This window comes from Zingiber officinale, chromosome 8B (genome assembly GCF_018446385.1).
Source record: "Zingiber officinale cultivar Zhangliang chromosome 8B, Zo_v1.1, whole genome shotgun sequence".
In the NCBI taxonomy this organism is placed as follows: Eukaryota; Viridiplantae; Streptophyta; class Magnoliopsida; order Zingiberales; family Zingiberaceae; genus Zingiber; species Zingiber officinale.
The window spans coordinates 60775460-60783350 of NC_056001.1; the positions used below are offsets into that span (position 1 = coordinate 60775460).

At 36.4% G+C, this 7891-nt stretch overlaps 1 non-coding gene across 1 annotated transcript; it reads right to left on the reverse strand.

The window, feature by feature from the left end:
- Positions 1-792: 792 nt before the first annotated feature.
- On the reverse strand, positions 793-898 carry LOC122018237. Its single transcript, XR_006121665.1, has one exon. It is a non-coding gene; the product is annotated as a small nucleolar RNA R71 (small nucleolar RNA).
- Positions 899-7891: the final 6993 nt, after the last annotated feature.

The following is a 7891-nucleotide window of genomic DNA, read 5'->3' on the forward strand; positions in this document are numbered from 1 at the left end:
CCTTCTCTTCCTCTCTTTAATTACACTCGTTAGTTAGTAAGCGCCAAAGCTAACTTTCGACCGTCTAGATAACTTACTTTGTGACATCTCTAGTGCTTAATCAACAGTCCCTGTGGTTCGACAATCTTTATATTACTGACGATGAAACCGTGCATTTACGGATTCGTAACAAGTTTTTGGCGCCATTGCTAGGGACTGTTCGCATTAACATTAGTAAATTAGCAATTTAGTCCATCTAGACTTGTGAATAGTTTTTATTTTTTCCATTTTCATAATTAAAAAAAAACTCTGCATTTATTTCTTGTTAGTTTAAGGTTCAGTTTTTCTTTTTCTTTATTTTTGCTTTCTCTTTCTTGCTCTTAATTCTTCATTTTTTTTTTCTCTCATAATTTTTTCTTGAATATCCATGAGCACTAACATGTCAAGCAGGGCCTTAAGAGATTTCTCTACATCCATTTCTACAAGATTTTTATCTCCTATTGTGCAACCTCATATTGAAGCAGAAAGTTTCCAACTAGACCCAGAGTTAATTTTCATGATACAAGGTCACAAATTTGGAGGAGAAGCATAAGAAAGTCCTTATCTGCACCTTGAGACATTTCTAGAGCTTTGTGATATGGTGAATTGTGAAGGAGTATCTGTAGATGTAGTTCAGTTGATGGTATTTCCTTTTAGTATCAAGGATAAAAGCAAGGAGTTGGTTATATTCTCTCCGTCCTCAAAGCATCACAAGTTGGGAACAATTGGAGCAGCAATTTTTGAATCATTTTTTCCCTCTAAGCAGAACAATTTATGTGAGGACTTGCATCACAAATTTTGCTCAGGCGTATGGAGAATCATTATTTGAAACATGGGACAGGTTCAAGAGTCTACAAAGACAATGCCCTCATCATGATTTGGAGAAATGACTGATTTTACACATATTCTATAGGGGAATTTCTTTTTCATATAAGTGTTTGTTAGATTCATCAGCTAGAGGTTCTTTTATGGACAAGAGTATAGAAGAAGCTTATACATTAATTGATCAAGTGGCATTGAACCTCCATGGATGGTCGAGCAAAAGTTGGATGGAATCTCCCTCAGAAATTCAAGAAGTACAAGCCATATATACAAGAGAGCCTATTAAACAAAATGCAGTTCAACCACCCAAGAATGTCGAAATTCAGAAGTCACAGAATGAGGAGTTCAAATATTTGGGGGAAAAGATTAATAACATAGTTTCAAAATGGTTCAAGGAAGACCTTCCTCTTACACAGACAAGATCTAGTGTAAATAATAATGATATTAAGTTAAGAAGTGGCAAGAATTATGAAGAACTTCTGAAGAAAGATTTGTTTAGGATTGAGGAGAAGAACAATAGAAGACCTCAAGAACTCAGTTCCATTACTCCAAGAAGTTTCCAAAGGCCACAAGTACCTTTTCCTCATCGGTTGATGACACCTACACTAGATAAGCAAGATGGACCTCCTATGCAAGATCAAAGAGAATATGGGAGAAAGGAAGTACCTTTCCCAAGACCTTCACTAAAGGTTCCTTTTCCACAAAGGCTAGTGAGGGTCAATGAAAACGAAGACTTTATCAAATTCTGTGACACAAATATGGTTGAGTGTAGATTTCTAGATCTATATGAAGATGAGGACTCTTTAGATGAGGATTGTGATGATAATGCAGTGGACAACAAGTTTTCAGATTTACCTTCTGGGTTTACAGGGTGTTATGATGAAATTGAATTTTCAGATGATGAATGTGATGTGGTAGATCAATTTAAAACTGCAAATGAAATTAGTGATCCTCCTATAAATGATTCTCCCACTGAGGATATTGATGTTGGTCTATTTTTTGATGCTTATGTTGATGATGATGTTATGAAAGGAAGTGTAGGGAGTTGTGTTGTGGAAGCAACATCTCAAGAATCACCTCCTTTATCCACACAACCTTCTGAGATTATGAGAGTTGCAAGGATTGAACATGTTGTGGACGAATGTGTAGGGACTTGTGCAATAGAAGCAAAGCCCCAAGAATCATCACTTTTACTTACACCACCACCTGAGTCAGAGCTTGAGCCAATACAAAATTTAGAAGTCACATCCACATGTTTAGAACTTTCAGATATCTCTCAGAAATGTAAAGTTAGTATTTTAGTGATCTTTTGGAAAATTTTATAGAGGTACCTATAATTAGACCTGACCACGGTTCGGAACCGACGGTTCGACGGTTCGGAACCGCCGGTTCGACGGTTCCAGGCAGGTCGACCCTTAACCTTAACCGCCCAAGACGGTTACGGTTCACGGTTCAGAACCGCCGGTTCACGGTTCGGTTCACGGTTCGTCACGGTTCGTCACGGTTCGTCACGGTTCGTCACGGTTCAAGATTAATATGCTAAAAAAAAATAAAAATTAAAAATTAAACATTAAACATTAAAAATTAGAAATTAAAATTTATTGAAAAAAGGGCTTGCACTTATTTAAGTTGCCTACGTATCCCTTTAGGGGAATCAAAGCCCACGTAGCTCTTTTACATTTTTATCCTTTTACATTTTCATTCACTTCCATTTCCTGTTCCTGTCGTATTTGTTCCTTCAGGATCAGAATCTTCAACTTTGTCATCTGAAAGTTGCATTCCTTGGATTCTTTTCTCCGCTCTGGTCCAATCGTCCAGTAATGCTTGGGCTTCCAATGAGTCGGGAGACAAAGTTGATCGTCGTTCATCTAATATGTTGCCGCCGGCATTGAACGACAGTTGACACTGGACAAGCTAAAATTTCTTTTACGATCACGGACGGGAAAGCTTTGAGCCTTCTGTGACCACCACTTTAAGATATCGAAGTTTTCGCTATCTGCTTCATTAAAATCAAAAGAAGTCGTAAAATAATTCTCAAGTTCCTGTGTGAAACTTGAGGATCCCCGTGGACGTTTTGTCCATTCTTTTAATAAGAGTTGTGCTTTTGTAAGTTTTAAATTACTACTAGTAGTTTGTTGAATTTCAAAAATATTAATTTGTGTTCCATATTTTGCATAATATTGATTATAAATATCATATAAATAAATTCTAACATTATATATAATATTAACTGAATCAGGGGAAGAAGAATTTTTAATTGGAATTAAAGCGTCATAATATAAAGTTAACATTTCTTGTAAAACTTCTAATTTAAATCTAGGATCTAAAGCAAATGCAATTAAATAAATTTCAGGAATTAAATAAAAATATTTTTCCCATTTAGTTTTCATAGCTAAGATGCAAGGAGATAAAGATTCATTATTAATATGTTCATTTAAAACTAATACTATATTAAAAAAAAATTCTAAAACTAATTGAGCAGTGGGATAATAAACACCGGAAAGTTGTTCGGTTGCATCATTAAATACTTTTAAAATTTCACAAATACTACTACAAATATTCCATTGTTGTGAAAATAAATATATATTAGTATTAGTGTTTTGTGCAAAAAATGAACATAATAATTCTTTATATTGAAATGAATCTTGTAATAATTGGTATGTTGAATTCCAACGTGTTGGTACATCACGTGGAAATTTTTTAGGTCTCATTCCATTAATTTTACAAAACCTACCTCATTGTTTCATTATAGATGGATGAGACCATAAATAAGAAATTGCAATTCTAATTGGTTTAATATAACTTTCTAAAATTTTTAAACCATCTTGAACACATAAATTTAAAACATGACATACACAACGAATATGAAAAAATAAACCTCCAATAATAGGTTGACAAACAAATTTTAGATCATTAATACAAGCGGTATTAGAACTAGCATTATCTAATGATATTGAAAATATTTTATGAGTTAAACCATATTCTTCTAAAATTAAACATAATAATTGTGCGATATTATAAGCATTATGTGATTCATCAAAAACTCTATAAGCTAATAATCTTTTTTGGAGGTTCCAAGAGTTATTGATCCAATGACAAGTCACACCCATATACGAATGTGTTTGCCAATGATCACTCCAAATATCGGAACATAAAGAAACTTTATTATCTAATTTACTAAATTCATCAATTAAATTCTTTTTTCCTTGTTTTACTAATTTTTTAATTGTACGAGTAAGTGTAGTCCTAGGAACACGTTTAACACATGGATTAAGAGATTCTTTGCAAAAATCTTCAAATGTGCATTTAGGTCCAAAACTAAAAGAAAGATGTTCTACGGAAACAATTTAGCTAATGATTCTCTTAATTTATTATCCGAATATAAAAATAAACCGGAATCGGTACTACCGCTAGTTGAAGAAAATCCTGATAATTGTGTTTGAGAACGGTCGAGTCCATATTCCGTCGGGTGCTTCGTTTCTACATGTCGTTTCAACGAAACATAGCTGCCGCCGGCTTGGAATTTGTAGGAAGCATTGCAGTGCTTACATTTTGCATGCATTTCTCCCGACGGAAGAGTGACCTTCTCAAAATGTTTAGTAAAAATAGAAGACTTTAGAGGAGGAAGTTCCCGAACTTTAGAAGTAATTACATCGGTACTTCCTTGTGTTTCGGGTGTCAGATTCGAAAGATGCTCGATCTCATCATCGGTGGATTGAATGTTGGGGTCCTTCTCCCGCGGATTCATTATTTGCTTTCCCTTCCGAGCTCGAGATGATGCACCTCCACGGCCTCCTTCCATTGTAATTAAAAATTGAAAACGAAAGCGTGTAGAGATTAGAGAATACAAAAATGAGATTAAGAGTAGAGAAGATGTGTGTGAAAAATGATGAAATGAGCTCTCTATTTATAGAGTTTTGATAGTAACGGACACTAAATCATAGCCATTGATCAAAAAACGGTCAAATGATCCTAACCATTGAAAAAAAATACCCAAAAAACCCTCCCAACGGCTACGAACCGCCGGTTAACTGGCAGTTCCAACGGCTGAACCGCCGGTTAACCGGCGGTTCGACCCGGCGAACCGGGTAAACGGGCAACCGGCCCGTTGACCCGGTTACGGGCCCGGGTCGGGTCCGGGCCAGACCCGGGTCGGGTCCGGGCCAGACCCGGCCCGGGGTCGGGTCTACCTATAATTGATTTTGTTGGATGTGATTCAATTTTTGATACATATTTAGTTCATACTAATACAGTTCTAGTTCCTTCTTATATTACATGCTTGTGGGAGGTTTACCTTTCTTTTGGGTGTGTAGGTTTTCAAGAGGCCTATAGTTGTAAGCTCAGACTGAACCGTCTTCGACCACCTGAAAGAACTTCAAGGAAGATGAAGATGGAGAGAGTTATACTTTACTTTGTAGCTCCTTTGATGAAAGCTCTCTCCATAATAAGAACCCTTGGTAGGAGGGTGTTGAAATATCTTACCCCTCCTAGAGTGAGATTTCGATGAATCTAATGAGGTGGTCGAGCTAATGACCTTAAACATGCGCTTCTTGGGAGGCAACCCAAGTTCTTTCTCATTTTTGTCATTAGTTATTTCTTGTTTTCGTTTCTTTCCTCATAATAATCATGTATCCTCTACTTAATTTTTGTTGTCAATTTTCTTTTATAGGACTCAAAGATTTGCAGGAGTACAATTTCATGATGGAGAAGTTAATGACATAGGCATTTGGCACGCATAGTGTACTAGTGTAACTTTATAGTCATGATAAACTAATACCAAATTACACTACAATCATTCCAATGGTTTGCCCCAATCCATCTTGGTTGTGAGCTACTATTTATAATTTATATGGAACTGATAACATGATCTTCTGTGTGGCACCACAGACCATGTTATCTACAATATAAATTAAATGGACAACTGCATTTAACATAAATACAGACATTTGACCAATGTGATTCTTATGTTTATACAAAAAGCTAGGCTTTTAGTATACATCCCAACAATGTTCCACTTATACTAAAAGACTATGTTTCCATATTTGCTGCCATACATATGATTCCCATCCCCTCAACATGCCCATCAAAAGCTCTCGCCTGAAAGGCCTAATTGAAAGGATCCAGGTTATCTGCTGATGCAATCTTGGCGACAACAACTTCTCCTCGTTTTACGATGTCTCGTATTGGGTGGTACTTGCGCTCAATGTGTTTACTTGCCTTATGGGCTCGTGGTTCCTTCGAGTTTGCTACTGCACCACTATTATCACAAAAAATTATGATAATTTTGGGCAAACCAGGAATCAAATTTAAGTCCATCAAGAAATTCCTGAGCCATACAGCTTCTTTAGCTGCCTCAGAGGTTGCCAAATACTCAGCTTCCATGGTAGAGTCCGAAACGTATTTCTGCTTAACACTCCGCTATGCTATGGCTCCACCTCCTAATGTAAACACAAAACCCCGAGGTTGACTTACTATTATCACATTCAGTCTGAATCCGTGTAACCCATAGGGAGCAAATTATCTGCCTTGTAAACTAGTATATAATCTTTAGTCCTTATATGCTTTTACGACAATCCAATTTCCCGGTCCTGGGTTACTTTGATATCTGCTAACGATGCCCACGGTATAACAGATATCCGATCTCATACTTAGCATCGCATACATTAGGCTTTCTATAGCCGAGGCATAAGGAACTGCCTTCATGTCCTCTGTCTCTTTTGATGTCTGAGAAGACATCTCTTTAGATAAGGGTACTCCATACCAAAAAGGTAAGAAACCTTTCTTGGAGTTTTGCACGCTAAAATGAGCAATGATAGTATTGATGTATGAAGCTGGAATAAGGACAATATCCTTTTCTTGCAATCTCTTATTACTTTGATCCCAAGAATATGTCCACATTCTCCCAAGTCCTTCATATCAAAACACTTGGACAACCATACCCTTACATCTGACAATCACTTTGACATTGTTGTCAATGAGCAAATGTCATTTACGTATAGTACAAGAAATACTACCATGTTTCCGTCACTCTTCTTGTATACACAAGACCCATCGGTCACTGAATAAATCCATAAGACTGGATTACTTCATTAAATCGGATGTTCCAAGATCTCTTGCTTCATCATATGTCCAGGGATCAGGTTCATGTTCACAGGGATCAAGTCCAAAGACTCTCCAAAAATAACCCTCCCACTACGATGAGACATTACTTGTAATTGTGCATCATTTGTGACACGTGTTGCAGTTTCTTGTGGTATCTCATCTTGTACCGTTGGTACTAAAGTAGATGTGTCTTCTCTAATTTCATCGAGAACAATTTTACTCATGGGCTTGTGGTTTATTATATAGTCTTCTTCTAAAAATTGGGCATTGGTGCTAACAATGACCTTCTGATTTTTTTAGGACTATAAAATAATCCTTCTTTTGTTCCTTTAGGATAACCCACAAACATGCGAACTTCTGTATGTGATTCCAAGTTATCAGTGTCTCCCTTTAGCACATGTGCTGGACTATTCCAGGTTCGAATATGTTTCAAACTAGGCTTACGCTCATTCCACAATTCTGTGGGAGTAAAGGGTACTGACTTAGAAGGTACCAAGTTCAGAATGTACACTGCCGTTTCCAGAGCATATCCCTAAAATAAATTTTGTTGTATAGTGGGAGTTATTCGATTTAGAATATACAAATTGTCAGCCAACGTACCAAAACAGTTAACTACTCTATTTTCTTTACCAAATGAAACAGAATATCCATCCATAATTTTAGAAACTGAAATCAAATTCTTTTTAAAACTTGGTACATAAAGATAATTTCTCAAAATTAATATTTTATTCCTATCTAAAGATAGATAAACATCTCCCACTGCAATAGGTGCCACTTTCGTAGCATTTCCCATGTAGACGGTAATCTCCTCTTCATGTAGTCGTCGAGTTTCCTTGAACCCCTGCAATGAATTACAGACATGATCAGTGGCTCCCATATCTACACACCAGGTACCGGTAGATAACACCACTAAATATGTTTTAACTACTAGAGAATAAGATATATCTTT